This window comes from Pogona vitticeps, chromosome 2 (assembly GCF_051106095.1).
Source record: "Pogona vitticeps strain Pit_001003342236 chromosome 2, PviZW2.1, whole genome shotgun sequence".
Classification (NCBI taxonomy): Eukaryota; Metazoa; Chordata; class Lepidosauria; order Squamata; family Agamidae; genus Pogona; species Pogona vitticeps.
This window is the reverse complement of record NC_135784.1, coordinates 285693831-285718009: the sequence shown is the minus strand read 5'-3', so window position 1 is coordinate 285718009 and position 24179 is coordinate 285693831. Positions and strand designations below refer to the sequence as shown.

General features: G+C 39.3%; 1 protein-coding gene and 1 non-coding gene across 3 annotated transcripts in view; one reads left to right on the top strand and one right to left on the bottom strand.

Moving 5' to 3' along the window:
• Positions 1-24179, top strand: part of MAP3K1 (mitogen-activated protein kinase kinase kinase 1) — an 84415-nt gene that overhangs the window by 3706 nt on the left and 56530 nt on the right. The window lies entirely within an intron of this gene.
• Positions 13742-13907, bottom strand: LOC140705107 (U1 spliceosomal RNA). The gene has a single exon (XR_012084639.2). It is a non-coding gene; the product is annotated as a U1 spliceosomal RNA (small nuclear RNA).

Sequence of the window (24179 nt, the reverse complement as noted above, 5' to 3'; positions counted from 1 at the left end):
CAAGTAGTTCTAACATTTCTTAATCTTTTGACATGTAACATGTGTTATTATGATGTCACTTTGAGTAATATACTGTATCTAAGATTGATTTGTTTCAGCCTTGTATGTTTGTTTCAGAGTCCTTACATGTGTCTGTGTAATGAATTTTTCCTAAAAGGACTGACTAAATTATTGAACATTTAATCATAGCATTTCAGAAATGCATACATATGCAAATATATTGTGAACCATGGATGGGAGGAGAAGCTGTTTCTGTTTATTGATGACATGAATTATAGAGCTGATTACGTACAGTTTTTCCTAATGTTATCTTTTAAAATAGAAGTGAAATACTAATTATAGTAAATTCCATTTATTTAAAGGAAAGCTTTTTGAAATGTGTACCCCTTGTATAGTCCCTACATGTTACAGATTAATCTTTTGAGGTAGATAACATTGTGTTTCTTAGGAAAATACTGTTATTTATTATTTTAAATAAAGGTAGCTTATTTTGGCTGGAAAGGGAAGTACAGTACAGTGCTTTGTGTAGTGTCATATTTCATCAACTGCAGGCTGTGAAGAGAATCTACAATAGCATCAGCATTAATGTTTAAATTAAAGCTTGATGATTAAATGGGTAAAAAACATTTACAAAAATAAAAAATCAGATATTCTGGTATTTGTGTTTTTTTTAAAGATTTAGATAATGCTTATTTAGAAACTGTTTCTGTTGATGGCCCTGATCCATCACTAATTGCAGGCAAATAATCATCTGTAACAATTTGTGATTATGGATTTTGGCCTGATACAGGTGCTAGAGATAACCTGTGTCTGAAAGAGGAGATTCTTAACAAGCTCACAGCACTAACTTTTCTCATGTCCAGGATTATGCAGATTAGCTTACTTGAGATTATTCTTCAGGTTTTAAGCAAAAATTTAAGAAGATTGCCTTAAGTCATCACTGTAATATTGAAGTGGTTTTTACTCTAATTATGATCTTTCTCTAAAAGCTGTTTCTGACCCAGGATGGAAATCAAAAGATTCATTGAGTTATTTCAATGAGTGGATGAGCATCATAATGCAGTGCATCACTTACATTTGTGGGAAATTGCTTCTAGCTACAGATTTCCCTTATGGAATGTGACTGTTTTTGCATATCAAAATGAGTCTGGCAGTTGAGCCATGGTAACTGGACTTCTTTCTTATTAGGTTCAAATGTTTAGCTACACATCCAAGTAGCTTCCTCAGTCTGAGGAGAGTTGGTAGGGGACCACTGGTATATCCTCCATGTTGGTTTCACTTCCCCCTGGTCTGAATAGCCTTGTTAGATGGACGAAGGACTGGTGTGTGTGTAAGTGTGAGTGTGAGTGAAACCAATGTGGAGGATATATCAGGGGTCTCCTACCAACTCTCCTCAGACTGAAGAGGCTACTTGGATGAGAAGTGAAATGTTTCAAACTAATAAGAAAGAAGTTCAGTTGCCATGGCTCAACTTCCAGATAACTTCAGCTGGATTACTGAGAATCTTCATAGATATAAGTTAAGATGAGGTTTTTCTTAGTTACTCAAGAATTGGACTCTTTTGAAGGAGACATATTGGACATTTTTGAGAGAGATGGACTTATGCTAAATGAAAATGAGATATTGTGAAAATATCTTCATTTTACAGTGTGAATCAAGTTATACACAGTTGTCATATACAGTTAGTTATGTACTGTCAAGTTAGAACCAATTTATAGTGACCCTAACATGGCTTTCAAGGTGAGATATTTAAGGAGTGATTTACTACTTCCACTCCCCCAGTAAGTTTCTATGGCCAAGTGAGGGGATTTGAACCCTGGTCGCCAGAGTCCTAGTCCATCACTCTGTTGACTAAATCACACTGGGTATCCATATACAATAACAACACAGTCATGAATACCTGTTTGTGGAGTGGTTCCGCATATAATCTGTAATCCTAAACTGGGATTTGAGATTTGAAAAATGAAAGCAACATGAAAAGAGGAAAACTCAACAAGAAGTAGTTTGGCGCAGTAAAAGAGGCTGTAGCCTGGAGTTTGCAAGGGTTGTTAATGGACCTGCCATTTGGCAGTCACTAATTCAGAGGGATGCTGTCAATTGGAAGCAAGTTGGTGGCACATAGCAGCAACAAACTGTGATTTTTCCTAGTTTAGCTTATTTGGAAAAACTGAACTACAAAGAGCTCAAGGAGATCAGTGTCTGCTTCATCTGTACTTCAGTGTTAATTATGCCTGATATTTGTATTTTCTAATTGTATGCAACAGTGGTGCACAATGTTAAATATTGCATTATTACCAGTAGCAACTCAGTGCTTTTATAGCTGTGTACATTGTGCATTTGTGCATTTATTACATTTATGCCATATCTTTCTGTGTTAAAAATGCTCACTGTGACTAGTAAGTATCACTGAAAGAGGTTAAGAACAAATTAGAAATATTAAAAGATGAAAATCAAATTAAAAAGTAAATTCATTAAGGGCACAGTACTAGCCAGCTAAGATGGCTGAGAACTGGTTGAGCTGACACCGAGTCCTCTAAGGCTGTGCTGAATCCAAACCCCTCTCTGCCTGAGGATTTTACAAATTATGTCAGATTATCCTGACCCTCGTCTAACTGTGCCAACCTAATGGTGGTGAGTCTCAGCTGAGAGGCGTATGGATCTGCTATAACTAAGGTCCTCCGTGTCCTTCGCCTCCCCTGTCTCTTGTTGGCTCTTCTGCCAGCCAGTACAGTAGTACCTTAGTTTACGAAATTAATCCGTCATCCAGGACGTTGTGTAATGCAAAAATTACGTAAACTGGAACACATATTGCCGTAGCAATGGGGGCAGCGTTGGAAACCTCCAGGCGCGACGCATCATTTTCGTACAATGAAACACACACACACACAGTAAAAAATGTAAACCGAGGCATTATTTCTTCTGGATTTTGGTACGTAAATTGAGGCATACGTAAACCGAGGTACACCTGTATCCCAGCTAGCACTCCCCTTAGTGTTCTGTTTGTTTTGGCACACCAGGCTCACCCAGCTGCCCCTTTTCCAATGCTCCTCAGAGGCAGCAGCCCAACTTCCCTTTCAGGAGCTGCCTCTGTGCATGCACTCACCAACCAGCTCCTTGTCAGGGAAGCCCCAGTGCTGGACTTCCCTGGCAATCAGCTGGTTGGCAGGCACATGCGCAGAGGCTGCAACCTTGCTCCACCGGTTGGCTTTACTGCCACCACCATTACCTATCAGGACTATCTGGGAAGGCCAAGGTGATGGCACTGATGGCGGTGGGGACAGGGGAGAGATGGGCCTGAATCACAGACCAGTTCATTTTCTGGGTAGTTCATGATAAGTCAGAAATCCTGAACCATCATGAACCGCCATTTTTCTGGTTTGTGCCCATCTCTAGTTGCAACCATTGGTGCATCTTGACTTTTAGTGATAGCAGTGCTTTAAATTAAAGCTGTTCCCTGGCCAGAGTGCTGTTTTTCTTATTCATTGCTTTATTAAATTTAGCATGGGGGCAATGGAAAGAGAAGTTAAAGCAGAGTAATAAAAGTATTCTAAAAACAAAGACAAACCTGTGTTATCCAAAACCAGCAGTGAAATGAAGCTGTGAATATACAGACTGTGTATATAAATAGTTACCACTAGATAATGGGAATTAACTTTAGTGTTGTCATTTGTCTATTACAGGTATGTGCATGATCAGTTAGAACATTCCAAAGCCAGATCCAATAACACTTGATCCAACAGTGGACCTAATATGTGAAAATTAACAAAATATAAAACAGTTCAATGTGATTTTTCAGCTGTTGCTTGAACCAGAATGGTTAAAAAATTATGTTGATAGTAAATAATAATAATAATTGCCAGATTGTAAAGAGAATCTAAGTTAGACAGGCTTGTTGGCCTTTATTCATAAAGCTGAATTATAACCTAGTTTCAAATATATTGGGTTGATTCTGTCTCGTGTGTTTTACTTCAATGTTATTTTCTTGGAAGACCATAGTTTGCCTTTGTTTTTGAACCAGGAAGTTGTCTACACTCCAAATCAGGATCATACTAGAATTTATAGTATTGATGGGGAGGATTATAGGAATTATAGTAGGTTTGGATATGACTACAAAAGCAGAAGTTATTTATTATAGTTATGCACTGGGGAGAAGAGAGCTCATGTAATACCAAACAGTTGTTGAGACTGCATTTTTATGTATAGAAGAGGATCACAGGGAAAATATATGACTTGAATATTAAGCATATATGATACAAAATTCTTTTTTATTATGGGCCTTTTGTTGTGCACTTGGAACTCACAACATTGTAAGAACAAAGACTGCAGAAATACAGTATCGTCTGATATTGATTGTAACCTGGATCATTCATTGAGTTTTTATAGATAATCATATACTTTTTATGTGCTCCTAATAACTGGTTTCTATCTTTTTATCATTGATATCATTGTTCTTAAATTACTTTAATGGATATTTGCTTTTTCTTAATAGGCAAACACTATCTGACTATTAGTATCTATTTCTGGGTTCTGGGAAGTCTTAGTTCTACCATTTAATTTTAATGGTTAAATTAAAGTTGTTTAGTGGGGCTTTGTTGTTGTTTAGTCGTTAAGTCGTGTCTAACTCTTCATGACACCATGGAGCAGAGCATACCAGGCCCTCCTGTCTTCCACTGACTCCTGGAGTTGGGTCAAATTCATGTTGGTAGCTTTGATGACACTTTACAACCATCTCGTCCTCTGTCATCCCCTTCTCCTCTTGCCTTCACACTTTCCCAACTTCAGGGTCTTTTCCATGGAGTCTTCTCTTCTCCTGAGATGACCAAAGTATTGGAGCTTCAGCTTCAGGATCTGTCCTTCTAGTGAGCACTCAGGGTTGATTTGCTTCAAAATGGATAGGTTTGTTCTCTTTGCGTCCAGGGGACACTCAAGAGTCAGCACCACAATTCAGAAGCATCAATTCTTTGGCGGTCAGCCTTCTTTATGGTCCAGCTCTCACTTCCATACATTGCCACCGGAAAAACCATAGCTTTGACTATGCGTACCTTTGTCGGCAAGATGATGTCTCTGCTTTTTAAGATGCTGTCTAGGTTTGTCTTCGCTTTCCTCCCAAGAAGAAGGCGTCTTTTAATTTTGTGGGTGCTGTTACCATCTGCAGTGATCATGGAGCCCAGGAAAGTGAAATCTACCACTGCCTCCATATCTTCCCCTTCTATTTGCCAGGAGGTGATGGCACCAGTGGCCATGATCTTAGGTTTTTTGATGTTGAGCTTCAGACTATTTTTTGCACTCTCCCCTTTATTTATTTATTTATTGCTTTTATACCCCGCCTATCTAGTTGAACAACCACTCTAGGCGGCTCTTTGACCCTCATTAAGAGGTTCATTAATTCCTCCTCACTTTCTGCCATCAGAGTGGTATCATCTGCATATCTGAGGCTGTTGATATTTCTTCTGGAAATCTTAATTCCAGCTTGCGATTCCTCCAGTCTGGCCTTTCGCAGGATGTATTCTGCATATAAGTTAAATAAGCAGGGAGACAATGTACAGCCTTGTACTGTACTTCTTTCCCAATTTTGAACCAATCAGTTGTTCCATATCCAGTTCTAACTGTTGCTTCCTTTCTCAGGCACTCCCATTTCTTTAAGAACCTGCCATAGTTTGTTGTGGTCCACACAGTCAAAGGCTTTTGTGTAGTCAATGAAGAAGAAGTAGATGTTTTTCTGGAACTCTCTGGCTTTCTCCATAATCCAGCGCATGTTAGCAATTTAATCTCTAGTTCCTTTGTAGGGCTTACTTGTCGCTAAATATACATGGTATCGTAGGCTTGAGTTTAAACTGAATGACCTTCTTTAGTATCTTGTTTTTTTGTACAGGGAGAGCACTGCAAAAAGCTTTATGATTAATTGCCAATTGTTTTGATTCTGTTGCTACCCATGCTGCTCCTAATTTATGTACAGTGGTGCCCCGCATAGCGAGGTTAATCCGTTCCGGATTAACCTTCGCTATGCGAAAACATCGCTGTACGGGGCAGGAAAAGCCTATTGGAACGCATTAAACTTAGTTTAATGCGTTCCAATAGGTGCCAAAACTTACCCCTCCAGCGATGTTTTCGCTGGTCCCGCGGCCATTTTGGAGCCGCCGGACAGCTGTTCGGCGGCTCCAAAATGGCTGCCGGATGACTCGAAATGGCCCCCTGTCAGTGTTTTCGTGCCCTCCCCTTGCTTACCGAGGTCGCGAAAACGCTGCGGGGGGGGCATTTCGGGTCGTCCGCGGCCATTTTGGAGCCACCGAACAGCTGTTCGGCGGCTCCAAAATGGCCGCCAGATGCCCCAATCGTCGCAAAGCGAGTGCGGCGATTGGGGCAGCTCCGTATAGCGATCCCCAAAAAGGGATCGCTATACGGATTCTTCGTTATACGGTGCGCTCGTTAAGCGAGGCACCACTGTACTCTGATCTTTACAACCCAATATGGCTGAATCCTAGAATATACTTAAGCAGTGAACCAGACTTTTCAGGGGCAGTGTTATCCCATTGGGCATAGGTTGAATTTTTATTCCCTAGTCTGTCTTTCAATTGACCAGTGACACCCCTGCCTTGTGTGGATTATGTGTCTGTTTGTATGCTGTCATCCAATTTAAGGCAGTAGCTGAGAACCACAATATCTTCAGATCACCAAAGTCCAGAATACATAACCTCTTCCACCAGTTTAATGTAAATAAGATATAACATTGGAGATTGTAGAGACCTGTAAAGGATACCACACACTAGTGGCCAGGCTGTCAAACAGGATGGACTGAAGTCATTGTAAATTAGCACCTCTAATTCCCATACCAGAGGGATGGCCCCAAGATACCACAGTTGGTAGTACCAGGGGCCACTCAGAGGGAGCAGAATAAAAAGGAACATACTCGGCAGCGAACGTTGTCCACTAAAGTGGCCAAAACTGTGTCCAGGCCTGAACCTAGATTGATATCCAGTTTATGTAGCATTAAGGAGACTTTAAGATATGTTCTCCATCATAGCAGTAATACTTGAAGTTTCTGTAATTCTGTACATAATCTGAATGTACATATCTAAAAGCAGAGGGTAGAGGATTCTGTAGCATAAGCACCTATGCAAGTATGTATTTGACAATAGCTTTTTCTGTAGCTTTTTAAGAAAGTCTATTAGCAGATACTGGTTTGCAAATCCTTATCTGTTCAGTTGAGATGTATAACTACTAGGTCTGATCCAGTTGTGGTTTGCAAATATTAAAAATGAATTAATTGCTCAATATATGTGTTAAAGAGAAATGATAATTTAAAGTTCCGTTATGTGGAAACAATGCAGTTTAAGTTCTGTGACTTCTGTAATAGTCATAGGCATATGGAAGATATACTGTGGGTTCTTTCGGAACTTGTTTAGTTGGTTTGCCTGCCAGCTTGTGGACACAATCTTTTATTGGTCCCAGAAGCCTGAGAAGAATCACCTGTGTGAATACTAATTTTGATAGGCTGTTGCTTTTATGTCTTGCTTTGGAGATTTCTGGAAACGTTTGTCAGGCTGCTGCTGGAAACACGGTGATAGATTAAATTAAACTGTAGTCTGATATATGAAGTCTGATCTTAATTTTTATGTGAGTTGAATATGTGTCTCTTTTGTTTGGTTGAGAGTTGGCCATCCTTCAGAGTTAAATCCAACATTCTGACATTGCAATTTGGCAGGGGTATGGAATATATGGCTTTACAGACTTTTTTAAATTAATATTTTTTGTTATTTTACAAGAAAAATGTAACACAATACTCATAAAAGATATGATTCTAAATAATACACAGATACAAAATAAGATGGAAATGCAAAGTTGACAATGGGAAAATGAGCAGAAAGAAAAAATTCATGCATGTCAAGAAAATGTGACCAAATGTCCAAATATTGGTGTCCGTGAAATTGGTGCTCATATGCCACACAAGTGTTGAAAGACTTACGAGATCCTTATTACTTTGAGTAATAGAAGCTGAGAGTTTATCCTTCCAGCATTAGAGCCACTGAAAGTGCATAGAAAGCCCATTTCTGCTGATTAGAATTTAGCTTCCAAACTGCAGGGAATTCAGAAGCAAATCTAAGTGTGTAAACTTAAAAAATTTCTTCAAACAATAACAACAAAATGATTTATTGAATAACTCCAATTTAAAGGGAAACTAGAAATGTGTGTAACTAAGTCATATGTTTAGAACATGTCTGGGAAAAGGTATCAGTTATCCAGTAACAATTAGATGTTAATCACTGTTGAGTCCAGTACACCCAGAACATGAGCTTTTGTTTCAAGAGATAAAGTTTGATTATTTACAGATAAAGTGGTTGTAGAGATCAAGGTGCTGTTCCTTGATTAGATAAAATAAAGTTGTCAAAATCATCATTCCATTTATTCCAAATCATAATACAGTGGTACCTCGGTTTACAAACACCTTGGTTAACGTAATTTTCGGTTTACTAATGAAAATCCATTGAAAATAATGCCTTGGTTTACGAATTTTTTTCACAATAAGAAGCAACTTTCCCCAGTTTGTCATGTTTTAAAAGTTGATGTGTGGTGTTTTAAAAGTTGAAGTTGGATGTTTTAAATGTTATTGCATGATTAATTATGTCCCTGTATAGTATTTGTGCCTTTAAAGTGCACTTTATAAGAAGAGTTTGGAACAGATAAAAGACTTTTTTTTTAAAGTTTTTTCTGACCTCTGGAACAGATTAATTGGTTTTCAATGCATTCCTGTAGGAAATGGCGTTTTGGCTTACGAATTGTTCGCAATACAGAAAGTCCCAGAGAACGCATTAAATTCGTAAACTGAGATACCACTGTATTCTATACATTGTGTGCTGCTTTTTATTTTCTGATGATATGAATTAAAATCCAAATCCATCTTCATCATGCAGAAACTGATCCTACTCTGTGAACTATGTGGTGTTGAATAAACCCATATTCATTTCCAACATGAACGTCCATTCTGAAAGTATTTGAAACGTATATGGAGAGGAATCCCCCCTTAAAAATATTTTTTGAGAAATATTCCTTAAAAGTGTATCAGGTTTTCTCCAAAGTATCACTTTTATAGTGATGCCCGTCTGAACAAATCCAGTGATATTTTAATAATCGTTGTTTAAAATTAATGCAGTTATATGGAAATTTTCCAGGATATTAATATTTTGAGGTAAGTAATATCATCTGGGCACCAGAAGCTGGTCAGCAAATACACTATATGATGCATTGTCTCCTGCAGGCCTCATTTTAATTAGATGGCTCTCCAAGCATATTACAGTGGAGCCTTGACTTGCGAACTTAATCCATATTGGAACGGTGGCCATAAGTCAAAGCGCTCGTAAGTCAAAGCACAATTTCCAATAGGAATGCATTTAAAACCGATTAATCCGTTTTGGCCAAAGGGAAAAAAAATACAAAAGTAAAAAGTAAAACACTGCAAGTCCTACGCTGGGACTGCAAAAAAATATTTAAAAAACACAAAAATCCAAAACTAGACATTGGAGGAAGTCCCATGCTGGGACTGAAAGAAAAACCCCACCAAAAAATAAAACAACACAGAAATGTAACCCCCCCAGCCCAAACCTTCCCTCCAAAACCCACCCAGAACAACTTTTTAAAAAGGAAAGCATCTTACCAGTCCGAAGCCTTTGTGGAGGCTTCGAAAGCACCGGCACCCAACCGCTTCTCCTTCCTCCTCCTGCACCCCCATTGAGCCCCTCCAATCTGTGCCTTCAGTGGCGCTTACTCGTGAGTAGACCTGCGCCACCCCGCCTCTCCATCCTCCTGTGCCCCAGGAGTAAAAAAGTTCTCTAACTGTGGGGGCGAAAGAGCTGCAAAGAAGCAGCCTCTTTGCTACCAACGGTTTGAATTTCCCGCTTTTTTTCCGTTCGTAAGTCAAAGCTCCGGGTGCAAGTCAAAGCAAAATTTTGCAGCCGGAACTGTTCATAAGTCAAATTGTTCGTAGGTCAGGGTGTTCGTAAGTCAAGGCACCACTGTACTCTTTCATTAACTTTCAGTAATACTGTAAGCATAATAGTGATTATTTTAGCATCAATGTGTGAAAATGAAATGGATTTATAATTTGCAGCATGAGTATATTTGTCCTGCAAATATTATTACACTCCAGATCCTGTCATTCCTCACTGTTGGCTGTGCTGGTTATGACCGATGGGTGTTGTAAGCCTGGAAACATCTGGAAGTCTCTCTGTTATCTCTGTTCTGGCTGCAGCACCTCAGGTTCTGGTTTGTTTAACTTTCTGTTTGTGGGGGCTCAACTGTTATGTGGAAGTTTCAGTTCAGTCCTGGAAGAACTACTTTGGGAGAAATATTGTTATGTTGCTCATATGGCATAATCTTTGCCCCAGTCTAGGAATTGGACAAAGTGTGCATAGAACAGCTTTCTTAGTAACAAGAACTAAGGTGAGGAGCCTCTGGTTCATCCTGTGACTGTTTTGGCCTTGTTCCTGCATTTGCTGAGGAGGTAGCATAAATTAACTTGAAACTGAAAACAAGCTTCCATGAAGTGACATTTTTCATGAAGACAAGTTGAAGGAGGAGCATGTGTTCTTTGTTAGTTATGAGTCCACTGTTTTTTTTGGGACAGAAGGTGCCAGTAGCTCTTTAAAGGAAGGCAGTCATTTGTAGTAGTTGCTATATAGTACAGTGAGCTTTGTGAATAGGTCTGAATGTCTAACTGTTGGAACTTGTCTTGGAGGCAGTTGTCACTTGTCATAGGCCTGGGCGGATAGACTTAAAGCTTTCACAATCTAACCCTGTAGTTTTTACTAAAGCCTTTTCATTCTTTTCCAAGTAGAGCTGGTGCAAATAAAATATTTATATTTATTTGATTTGCTACATTTATATCCCAATGTAACCTTAAGGAGCTCAAGTACACGGTTATTTTTTCTCCACTGACCTCGCAAAAAACCTGTGAGATAAGTCAGTCTGAAGTAGTATGTTGACCCAAGATTATCCAGTGAGCTTCATGGCCAAGTGAGTGTTTGAATTCAAGTATTTCAGGTCCTAATCCAGCACTGTGACCACTATACCATCCTATCTTTTACTGAAGTTAAAACTGCTTATGTGCAAATTGTGTGTTAGAATTGAAGAATTCTGTGTCCTAACTGAATTGTGCTGCTATGGAGTCATTTTATTTGTGCTACATTTCTTAGTTGTAGTTATTAAATAATTATTGTATTTGTTAAATAATTGGATATTAGTCATCCTAGTAGGTGTAGTGACAATCATGAATACATTTGTAAGAAATCTACTACTAGACCACTAAAAGATCATCACACACTAAACGAGCTTTTGTGGATTAAACATAATTTGATCAGGATTGTACCAGTGTAAGAAAAAGTCAAAAACCTAAAGTCCAAACGTACATGGCAGTTCTTCAAACTGGTACAATCCTGATGAACTGGTGTTTAATCTATGAAAGCATATTTATTGTGTGATTATTTTTAAGTGGTCTGCAAAGGTATCACCTATTGTTTTCATTTGGGTTTTATTTTGTTATGACCACATGGGTGCCTTTACTTCAATTTTGTTTTTAAGTTGCTGAATAAGCATTTTGTCACCATGAGCTTCTGTAGAACTTTCACTGCATCTCTTTTTTGTGACACAGACAGCCAAGATCAAGTATGTAGCAAGCATTCCTTCCTTTGGAATATGTTTTGTCTTCTGTTTTACCATGCAATGCTTCAAAGGATATTAAGGATATCATGCTGAGATTCAGGATGTTCATTGCAAAGTAGAAGCCTGTGAGGGAAGTGCCAAAAAAGCAAAAAGCATAAAGTTTTTATGTCCTCGTTCTGTTCAGTTGTGTGATACTGGAAATAAATGCCAAATACGCAACTGTTGGTTTTTCAGTTGAATTGCGGGGGGGGGGGAAGTAGCTATTCTTCTGGCTGACAACAAATGTTACACAGAAAGACAATCAAATGTTGTGATACATCAATTTTTAAAAAAGAATGATCCATAGCTTTTCACAAAGACTACTGTAATCTATAAGACACATATCAATTTTCTTCTGAAATTATTTTTACATACCACTAACCAATGTGTGTTTGCAATATGATCCTCAGTGCATATTTCTTTTCTAAATCCCTCTTGAACATCTGACAAATCTCATTCCGTATATTGTAAAATTCTTCATTACGAAACCTCGAGTATCACTTTGTTTACATGAGAAATTAATGCTGTAGTGTTTCATTTACTACGATCTTGGTATCTCCTTTCTTTGGGATTAGGATGTTTATTGAATGTTTCTAGTCATTGAGTCATTGTCGTGTTAGCCATTGTTGCTGCCATATTCTTGTTAGGGTTTTTATAGATACAGTCTCTAGCTTGAAACAGTTCTGTTAGTATCCCATGTGCTTCTGGTGATTTTTCTCCTTTTTTGTTCATTTTCCATTAGGTAGGGGAAGATTATAGGGAAGGGGATTTGGCTCAGGGTATTGGGCGTGGTGGCACTACGGGTTAAACCGCTGAAGCCTCTGTGCTGCAAGGTCAGAAGACCTGCAGTCGTATGATCGAATCCACACGACGGAGTGAGCTCCCGTCGCTTGTCCCAGCTCCTGCCAATCTAGTGGTTCAAAAGCATGCAAAATGCAGAAATGCGAGTAGATAAATAGGTACCACCTCGGTGGGAAGGTAAATGGTGTTCTGTGTCTAGTCACGCTGGCCACGTGACCACGGAGGATTGCCTGCGGACAAATGCTAGCTCTATGGGTTGGAAATGGAGATGAGCACTGCCACCTAGAGTTGGACATGACTGGACAAAATTGTCAAGGGCAACCTTTACCTTAACCTATCGGGGTAAATAAAAATACAGAATGTGATAGAGAACGATATATATCATTATTACATTTGTCAATATGTTTCTTACTAAGCTTACTTCACACTTGCCATCTTTTTCTAAGTCTTTAAAATCTAAGATTATATCTGAGATTTTTTCTTTCTCTATAATTTTAATCCATTCATCTTCTCATTGCTCACCCAATTATACAAAGGTTCCCACTTTTTTCTGCCCTCAGCAATTTCTTTGTCATTTAATACTTCAGTTAAAATATCCATCTCTGTTGCTTCAAAAAAAATTTTAATCAAAAAATAGAAGTCACCTCTTGTTGGAGTCACCTCTTGTTGGACTGTTGATGAGTCACCTCTTTTTTTTCAGAATTTGGCATATAAAATTATTGCTGTAGTTACATGTATGATCAAATATCTTTTTTCTTTTTCTATTAGATCTAGTATTACAGTGGTGCCTTGCAAGACGATTTTAATTCGTTCCACGGAAATCACTGTCTTGCGAAAACATCGTCTTGTGAAACCCAGTTCCCCATTGGAATGCATTGAAATCTATTTAATGCATTCCAATTGGGGAAAAAAATCACTGTCTTGCAAAAATTGACCATAGAAGACATCATCTTGCAAAACACAGTTCCCCATACCATATTGGGGAAAAGCAATCCCCTCACCTGCACTCCCTTTGGAAATGCAATGGGTCTCAGATGGCCATCCCCCTCTTTCTCTCTCTAGCAAAGAAAGAGGGTGAAAGGAATCAAAGCAGCCCCCTGGCTCCTGATAATGGTGACTCCTTTTGCCCTGATCCTTTACCACAGGGGAGAAAAAGAGGAAGAATGCAATACAAGACATCACCAGGACTTGCTGCCTTTGCAATAGGCCCTGATGAGAAGAAAAAGAGATGAAAAGGAGTCTAGAAAAACCAGGGAAATCATAAGTACAATCCCCCATTAACACAAATTATGCAGTTGAGTTCCCCAAATTTGAGGAAATCACAGGGATCAGCAGCACACCCAAAGTGCAATGGATGAGCCTTCCCCTGGGAAAGCCACTTTTGTGACATGGTATTTCCCTTGTAAGGTATGAGTTGGAATGGCCCTTGCACCTCCTACCCCCTTCTGTCCCCTGACGCCCCAAGGCATGGTGACCCCCTGGCTGCACCTCCCATTCAGTACAGGGCTGAATAGCCCCAGTCCTGACAGATACCAAGAGAGAGCTCCTCAGTGTTTTGGGGTGCTCTGCAGGACCCCCTTCAGGGGCTAGGTGTTCCTCCCACAATCCTCTAGTGCAGTGGTCCCCAACCTTGGGCCTCCAGATGTTCTTGGACTACAACTCCCAGAAGCCTTCACCACCACCTCTGCTGGCCAGGATTTCTGGGAGTTGAAGTCTAAGAACATCTGGAGGCCCAAGGTTGGGGACCACTGCTCTAGTGCACAGGTATTAGCACAGGTATTCCTCACACAATCTCTAGTGCACAGGTATTAGCATATGCTAATACCTGTGCACTAGAGGATTGTGGGAGGAATACCTAGCTAATGTTAGGTATTCCTCCCACAATTAGCATAAGGTATTAGCATATGCTAATATTATTTTCCTCTATTTCTTTACATTGTTCATTTAAGAAGGCCCTCTTGTCTCTCTTTCCTATTCTTTGGAAGTCTGCATTCAATTTTTTGTAACTTTCCCTATCTCCCTTGCATTTTGTTTCCATTCGCCTCTTTGCTATTTCTAAGGCCTTGTTGGACATCCACTTTGCTTTCTTGCATTTCCTTTTCTTTGGAATGGTTTTTGTTGCTGCCTCCTGTATAATGTTACGAGCCTCTATCCAAAGTTCTTCAGGCACTGTCCACCAAATTGAGTTCCTTAAATCTGTTCTTCACTTCCACTGTGTATTCATAAGGGATTTGGTTTAGATTATACCTGACTAGCCCAGTGGTTTTTCCTACTCTCTTCAGTTTAAGCTTGAATTTTGCTATGAGAAGCTGGTGATCAGAGCCACAATCAGCTCCAGGTCTTGTTTTTGCTGACTGTATTGAGCTTCTCTATCTTTGGCTGCAGAAAATATAATCAATCTGATTTAGGTATTGCCCATCTGGTGATTTCCATGTGTAGAATCGCCTCTTGTGTTGTTGGAAAAGAGTGTTTGTGATGACCAGCTTGTTCTCTTGACAAAACTCTATTAGCCTTTGCCCTGCTTCATTTTGAACTCCAAGGCCAAACTTCCCTGTTGTTCCTTTTATCTCTTGACTCCCTACCTTAGCATTCCAGTCCCCTAGAATGAGAAGAACATCTTTCTTTGGTGTCAGTTCTAGAAGGTGTTGTAAATCTTCATAAAATTGGTCAGTTTCAGTCTCCTCAGCATTGGTGGTTGGTGCATAAACTTGGATTATTGTGATGTTGAAAGGTCTGCCTTGGATTCGTATTGACATCATTCTATCATTTTTGAGATTATGTCCCATTACAGCTTTTCCCACTCTTTTGTTGACTATGAAGGCTACCCCATTCCTTCTACGGGATTCCTGCCCACAATAGTAGATATGGTAATCATCTGAATTGAATTTGCCCATTCCCATCCATTTTAGTTCACTGATGCCCAGGATGTCAATGTTTATTCTTGCCATCTCCTGTTTGACCACATCCAGCTTACCAAGGTTCATAGACCTTACATTCCAGGTTCCTATGCAGTATTTTTCTTTACAGCATCGGACTTTCCTTTCACTTCCAGGCACGTCCACAGCTGAGTGTCCTTTCGGCTTTGGCCCAACCACTTCATTAGCTCTGGGGCTACTTGTCCTTGTCCTCCGCTCTTCCTCAGTAGCATGTTGGACGCCTTCCGACCTAAGGGTCCTATCTTCCAGCGTCATATCTTTTAGCCTTTTGTTTCTGTTCATGGGGTTTTCTTGGCAAAGATACTGGAGGGCATTGCGTACTCCAGGTGAATTGCGTTTAGTCGGAACTCTCCACTATGTCCTGTCCGTCTTGGGTGTCCCTGCACGGCATAGCCCATAGCTTCCCTGAGCTACTCAAGCCCCTTTGCCACGACAAGGCAGCAATCCGTGAAGCGGCTTTGCCCTTTGGTTCCTGGCTATTTTCACCATTCTCAACCAATTAAATTTGCAGCCATAGCCTCATTGGTGATGCTTTGCAAGATGGTTTTTTCTCCCATTGAAACACATTAATTACATAAGACCTATTTTTTTATCCCCAAAATGTGGGGGAGAAAGTGTATGTTGCTGTTTTTCCAGGAGGCAGACTCAAAAAAGCCAGCAGCATACACTTTCTCCCCCACTTTTTTTGGGATAAAAAAGTAGGTCTTATGTAATCAATGTGTTCCAGTCAGGGGAAAACTGTCTTGCGAAACAGGGTTCCCCCCCCCCAAAAAAAAAGTCTTGGAAGGCAAGGACCCAAACATTGTCCAGCGAAAATCACCCATAGGAACAATTGTTTTGTGAAGTCGAACATTGCTCAAAAAAAGTCATCGCCTAGCAAATTCCTCTTTTTGCTAGGTAATCGTCTAGCGAGGCACCACTATATATTTAACAAAAACAATTCAGGTTCATATGGAATTATAGAGAATAACATTTTTTAAAAAATTCATGGATTAGTTTCCAAAAGCTCTTAGCTTCCCTGCAAGTCCACCACATATAATAAAAGCTACCTTCTTTTGATTCGCATTTCCAACATTTGTTAGATGTTGTTGTTGTTTAGTCATGTCCGACTTTGTGACCCCATGGGCCAGAGCACGCCAGGCCCTCCTGTCTTCCACTGCCTCCCAGAGTTGGGTCAAATTCATGTTGGTAGCTTCAATGACATTGTCCAACCATCTCATCCTCTGTTGTCCCATTCTCCTCTTGCCTTCACACTTTCCCAACACCAGGTTTTTTTCCAGGGAGTCTTCTCTTCTCATGAGATGGCCAAAGTGTTGGAGCATCAGATTCAGGATCTGACCTTCCAGTGAGCACTGAGGGTTGATTTCCTTCAAAATGGATAGGTTTGTTCTCCTTGCAGCCAGTACTAACGTGTTCTTTTGATTTGCATTTCCAACATTTGTTAGAGGTACTTTGATATATTTTCAATAATTTTTCAGGTGTCTGTTGATTTACAGTTGCTTTGAGAGCAGATTTCGCTTCACTTTCTAAAAGTGTAATTCTTCATCATAGGATTCTTATTTGAAGGAATCTCATCCTTGTCATTCTTCAGTAATTTTCTCAATTTATTGTTTACAAATAAAACAGATAAATCTTTTATTTATTTTAATCTGATCAGGTAAGATCTGGTGATCTTTCAGCAACTGTCATCTGTGTTTCAATTTTCCTTTTTTTTTTATCTTTTCCTTTTCACTCTCTTCTGTTTCTTTGCACTTTTATTATCATAGTTTTCTTTGTATCTTGTGTCAGTCACTGAAGATTTGTATATATTACAAATTTTGATGCTATTTCTTATTCTTTTTCTTTTTGTTTGTCATTAACAGTTTTAAGAGTTTCATTGGTCATCTGTTGAGGCATTTCTTTTCAACTATATAAATTTTATTCTTCCATGATAAGATCTTAGTGTGTAGATCTTCTTGTTCATAATCAATTGAGCTTAGTAATACAAATCTTTATACAAACCTTAAATTAATCAGAAATATTATTAACATTATATTTTGGCACTGTGACTGGTTCTTCTCTGATTCAAAAGGTCTGTACTGTAGTTCATGTTCCATAGCATAGCCCACATTTGGTGGTGTTTTGGTAAAACAAATGCAATTTTTCCATCTTTTCATTCAGGTTACATAGACTGTTTGATTTCTATCTTGGCCATCTGGTGGCATCCATTTGTACAATCATCTATTAGGTTGGCTGAAGTGTGTATTTGCATTAAGGTGTAAAGAATTTTGTGAGTTGCTTTCCTGCTTCTTTTCTGAGTTCTGGGCTAAATTTTCCAGTGCTGCTTAGTTTTGCTCCCCCCCCCCCTTACTTTTTGTTCTGTTTGTCTCTGATTATCAGCATGTTTTGTTTTGGTAAGGGATCAATTTCCTACTGATATTTGCATAAAAACTTTCAATTTCCTCTTCAGTATCTGTGGCTAAAGCATAAACTTGCACAGTGTCTATGTAGGCACTTTTCATGACATCTTAACTGGAAATGCACACATAATTGGACTCCAACAAGGTTCAGGTAAGAATGTCATTAAGTGGCACAGGGCAGGGCAGCTGCAGTGTGTGCTCTTTATTCTGGCACAGATTTCGCTGAGAGCACATCTGTGGGAGTGCCCTTCCCAAGGTTGCTAAAATGGTGACTTAATCTACGGTAGAGGGCAAACCCTCCTGGATGATGTCACAGCTGCTTCTGAGGGGCATGAGTGTCCACCATTCTTCTTCTTTCTCATAGGTGCTAGAGAGCTTGCATAGAGTCTTTCCTTAGGTCAATTAGAATGGCATGATGTAACCATTGTCCTATCTGAACTCTGTAACCTATCTGTATACTGTCCACTATCTGTGAGCTTGTATGGTTAATAAAAGCACAGTCCTCCTGGGGGGCAGGGCAGAATTCATTGGGAACCCATTCGGTGTTATTCTGCCTCTTCTACTTGTCACCCACCAGGAGCAGTGCCGGCAGACATCCCTGTGTGTGTGTGGCTTACTTCTTTAACTTCTATCTCTAAGATGCTATTTGCTATCCTAATTATCTGGTGATCATCACAAAGTCCATCAGCCTTTCCCATTTTGTGACTCCAACACAAATCTGCTCATTTGTGCATTCCATGAAGTATTACTGATATTATACTGATATTGTCAGACTTTACAATATTACCCCTGACTGTTGTGCTACAGAGTCACATTATTAGAGTACATTATTTCTTCTCAGTTTCTGGTTTCCAGAACAAAATGATTTGTCTTTATCCAATTGAAAATGGCCTGTTCCGATCTATTTTTGTTCACTCACTCCCAAGTATTATAGTATTTAAATGTTAAGTTTTTGTTTCATAGTTTTGAACTTATTTTCATTCATACTTCTCACATTCTGCATTCTAGTTACATATACCATGAAACACTGGATTTTCATTGTGCCTCCTATGCACATCAGCAACTAGGTGTCCTTTCACCTTATAAACCAGATATCCAAAATTGGCAACCATTCTGAATGTCAATCAAGATTTATAGATTGCTCCTTAGAAGGCATGGAGGTGATGATGGGAATGTGTTTGGATTTTCAGGTCCTCAGGTTCTTGTAGCTATCTGAAAAAAGGCTTTGGAGAAATTTCCAAAGCTTTGGAGAATGTTTTGGAGGTTTTCTGAGACTGCAACAAGAACGGGAATTGTATCCCCATCACTTACACTGGATTGCACTCTTGTTCAAACAGAAGTCTAGTGTTTAATAGGGCTTCCTGTGGCCCTGGTTAAGGTTCCTTGAGCTAAACAGGGGCATTGGAACTCATAAGTGAACTGGGAACTAATTATCATGTTTTTTTTTCTTAGGTCAAGAAAGGTTCAGGGAAGGCAGGGAAAATACAATCCAGGCAGTACCAGGCAGTCTGAAGACTGTCTCCCAATCCACTCTAAACGCTGGGAGGAGTGAGGAAGCAGACAGGCGGCACCCTTTTCACTGGCCAACAGTTAACTGAAAGTTCAAATTTTGCACTTTCCCTGCCTCCCATGTGGTTTTTTTCAGTTTTTTTTTCAGTTCGTAACTCAAATCTAAGTACGTAAGTCAAGTCAGTGTTTTCCTATGAGAGCGGTTCGTAAGTCAAAATGTTCGTAACTCGGGCCGTTCGTAAGTCAAGACCCCACTGTAATCTGAGAATGTGCATGATTTGTGATTATAGCATGCTTTGTTTTAAATCATGTCTTCAAACTGATGACTTGCTTATAGTTAAAAATAAATTTGACTGTGTAGCTATAGCTAACCATTGTTTGTCCTCACCAATATTTTTTTTCCTTTGGGGAGTCTTGTATATTGGGCTGGATTTTGGGTCTCTACTCCCATGTCCTTTGTTCTGAAGGATATGGTGGGAAGGAAGAAATCCTCTGGTCACAGGGAGCTTTGAAGTAAGTGGACATTTCTGAGTGTTCAAAAACACACCATATTACCGTGTTTCCCCCCAAAATAAGATAGGGTCTTATATTAATTTTTGCTCCAAAAAATACATTGGGGCTTATTTTCAGTGGATGTTTTATATTACAGTCATGTCATCCTCTTCTGGTTACTGCACAATGCTGCATAATGGTGGAGGGTGGGGTTTCACTTAACTGGGGCTTATTTTGGGGTAAGGCTTATCTTACGAGCATCCTGAAAAATCATACTGGGGCTTATTTTCCGGTTAGTTCTTATTTTCAGGGAAACGGTATACAGTGGTGCCTCGCTTGACGAACACCTCGTTAGATAAGGAAATCGCTTGACGATGAAGTTTTTGCGATCGCTTTTGCGATCGCAAAATGATGTTTTAATAGGCAGAAATCGCTTAACGATGATGAGTTCCTTGCTTCGGGAACCATTTTTCGCTTAACGACGACCTTTACAGCTGATTGTCGGGGCTTCAAAATGGCCACCCGCTGTTTAAAATGGCTCCCCACTGTGTTTTAGGACTGATTCCTCGCTTTACAGGCAGTGAAAATGGCCATCCTATGGAGGATCTTCGCTGGACGCTGAGGTATTTCCCCCATTGGAACACATTGAAACTGTTTTCAATGCATTTCAATGGGCTTTTTCATTTCGCTTGATGAGGATTTCGCTTAACAGTGATTTGAACGGAACGAATTATCCGCGTCAAGCGAGGCACCACTGTATATTTATGATTTTTTTTTTTTTGCAGTTGCATGAGGCTAAGGTAGTACTAACGTGTTCTCCCTATTTTGTTATTGAGTGGAACGGGGAAGAAAAATAATGCAAGTTAACAGAAATCTACAGGAAGGTAGGTAGGTAGGTCTCACAGTGCACAAAAACCTTATTAACTACTGAAGGACTGCTCCAAAGAAGCCCTAACCGATCAAGAAGTTTGAGTAAAGGAAATCAATAATTGCCTCCATAATTCTGTAGAGAGTACATACATACATACATACATACATACATACATACATACATACATACATACATACATACATACATACATACATACATACATACATACATACATACATACATACATACATACCCCTTCCTATTGCTAGTTTGTATTTTTATAAGGGATATTGTATAAGTCTTGGTGACAAATTGCTGTTAATTAATAAAGTGCTGATTATATTCCAGGATGTATGCCTGAATGTATGTTGGCAGTTCATTAACTACCAAGACTTGCCTTATTTCCTTGTGCAAATGTAAATCATCAGTAGGATTCTAGCTAATATGGTTTATATTATGTCTGTAAACAGGACATAAAATGCATTCAGGCTCAAGTGTTGCATGAGGCAATAACAGGAGCAGGACACAAGGAGATGCATCTTTCTTGTCTCAATTTGGGCCTGAAAGATCAAGGTAGGGAAGGCAAATACAATTTGTAACATTGTACAGTTTTATCCTGATCAATGGGAACACTTAAAGTACCTCACACTTCCCACGAATTTGGGAATTCAGCTCCAGTTTTCCTCAGCTGTTATGGCCTATTTCAGGAATGCTGGAGATTGTAGTCCAAAATGTATAGAGACCATCAGGTTGAAGATAGCTGTTTTGAGCTTTAGTGTGTTTGAAATTCTAATAGGTGGACTTCTGTTAATCATCTTAGGGGCAAAGACAAGAATTGCATTACAGTGGTGCCTTGCTTAATGGGCGCCCCGTTCAACGACGAAATCACATAGCGATTAATTTTTTGCGATCGCTTTTGCGATCGCATTGCAATGTTTTAAATGGGGAAAAATCACTTTGCAATGATTGGTGCCATGTTTCGCTTACCAATCATCACAAAGCGATGATTTTTTAACAGCTGATCGGCGGTTCCAAAATGGCCACCGGGTAAAAAACTGGCCGCCCGCTGTTTTCTGGGACGGATTCCTTGCTTACTGGGCAGCGAAAATGGCCACCGTATGGAGGATTTTCGCTTAAAGGTGAATCTGAAGCCCATAGGAATGCATTGAAGGGGTTTCAATGCATTCCCATGGGCTTTTAAATATCGCATAGCGACAAAATCGCTTTGCAGCGAGTTTTGCTGCACCGATTATCGTTGCTATGCGAGGCGCCACTGTATATGTTTATACAAAATTATAATACATATTTAAAATGAAACTCTGTGCACAAAATTATCCTTCAATTTGTCTCAAAATAATTTATAATTTTTTCAGTTAGTTGTTTTGAAATAATGTCTAGAAATAAACCGGCTCTTGCTGAAGACAGTGGTTTCATGTGAACAGACTTGTGGCTATAGTGGCTTCAGACACATTAGCAAATACTAATTCTTTGGTAAATCATATAATCATAGAGTTCTTGATATCTGGCTAAGGTGTGTTTTTTTAGGTTGTATTCTTAAATCTAGCAGGAACTAGCTTTGGAAAGAGAGGGACATTGTTTTTCAGAATCTATTAATTTTAGTTACTGCTTCATTAGACCCTTTCTTGTTTGTGTTGAGTATTTTTAGGCAGCCAGAAACTGTTGTTTTGCTTCCTTTCAAGCTGTAATTTCACTGAAGATTAAATGACGTCAATTTGCTCATTTGTTTTCATGATGTGTATGGTGTAATATTATATGGAAAGAAGATACTGCAGCTGGATTTTGGAAATCAGCCTGTTCTCTGAAGGGACAATGGTAAATATAGATAGAATGTAAACTGCATAAGGGTTTTTGCTCTTCAGAATTGTTAAAACTGTTAAATAGCCTTGAGAGAGTTGTTTATTTGTACCCACCTGTTAAATCACCATTTTATGGCTGTACAGCTTCAAAAAATTGTGAAGAGCTAATTGATAGAAAAATTCAGAATGATGCTTATATTTGCTGTTAGATTAAATACATATGTAGCTTTTTCACTTATTTATTGAAGAGAACGCTGCCAACACTTTAAGCAGTTTCAAAAGCCCTTGGAAGTTATAAAATGATAAATAGGAACATTTTTTACTATCAATGTTTAGTCAAAGGTTGCAGACAAGCAGTGCCAGAAAAAAGGGGAGGGGAGGCAAAGGCTAGGCTGTCAGAATTCCAGGAAACCAATAGTTTCTGCGGTACCTGAACCTAGAGTAACCATCTGTTTAACAACATTTCTTCATAAGTGGAGACTGGAAAGAAAATAATAACTGGGAAGAAAATACAAGATTTTGAGCTGTTCTTGAACAGCATCAAATCAAGACACATAGCATGTTACCGTATAAAAGACAATCATAGAGTCATAGATTAATGAAGTTGGAAGAGGCTATAAGGCCATGAAGTCCAACCCCTTGCTCAATGCAGGAATACAAATCAAAGGATATTGCCAAGTGGCTGTCTAAATTTCTCTTGGATGCCTGCAGGGTTGGAGAATTCACCACCTCTCGGGGTCATTGGTTCCATTGTCATACTGCTCTAACAGTTAAGAGGTTTTTCTTGATATTCAGCTGAAATTGGCCTCCCCGTAACTTGAGCCCATTGTTGCGTGTCCAACACTCTGGTTTGATTGAGAACTGATCCTGCCCCTCCTCTGTATGACAACCTTTCAAGTATTTGAAAAGTGCTATCATATCTCCCCTCAGGCTTCTTTTCTCAAGAAGCAGTCTAAGAAGAACCTAGCTTCCATTGATTTATTAAAATCAGATTGGCCTGAGCACAACTCATAAGTCGGTACTTGCTAACTTTCATACATTTCTCCAGCTTTGATAAGCATAATTGGCAGGAGACAAAGTAAGAAAAAGAGAGAGAGAGAGCTGGTATCTCAAACTACAACCTTACATTATAATAGGGTTTGTTGTTGCTAATTCAATGTCAAATAACCCAACTTTAAAATTAAGTAATATATTACTGTGCAGGAACAGGTAGAAGGTAGAATTTATTGGTAGGATTTTTGGCAGTTTGTAAAAATAGTAATAATCAGAGAATTTTAATCTCTAGTAGCTTAATAATAGCAAAAACAGACTCCCTTTTGAAATTAAGCTATTAAAACTAAGGAGGTTGGGAAGATAACAGAAATTTATTTATTCGTAAAGGCTTTCACGGATGGGATCTAATGGTTGTTCTGGGTTTTTCGGGCTCTTTGGCCGTGTTCTGAAGGTTGTTCTTCCTGATGTTTCGCCAGTCTCTGTGGCCGGCATCTTCAGAGGACAGCAACCTGTACTCTGGGTTGCTGTCCTCTGAAGATGCCGGCCACAGAGACTGGCGAAACGTCAGGAAGAACAACCTTCAGAACACGGCCAAAGAGCCCGAAAAACCCAGAACAGCCAGAAATTTATTTCTGTAGAACCTTAAAATCTGGGCCATTACGCAATATTG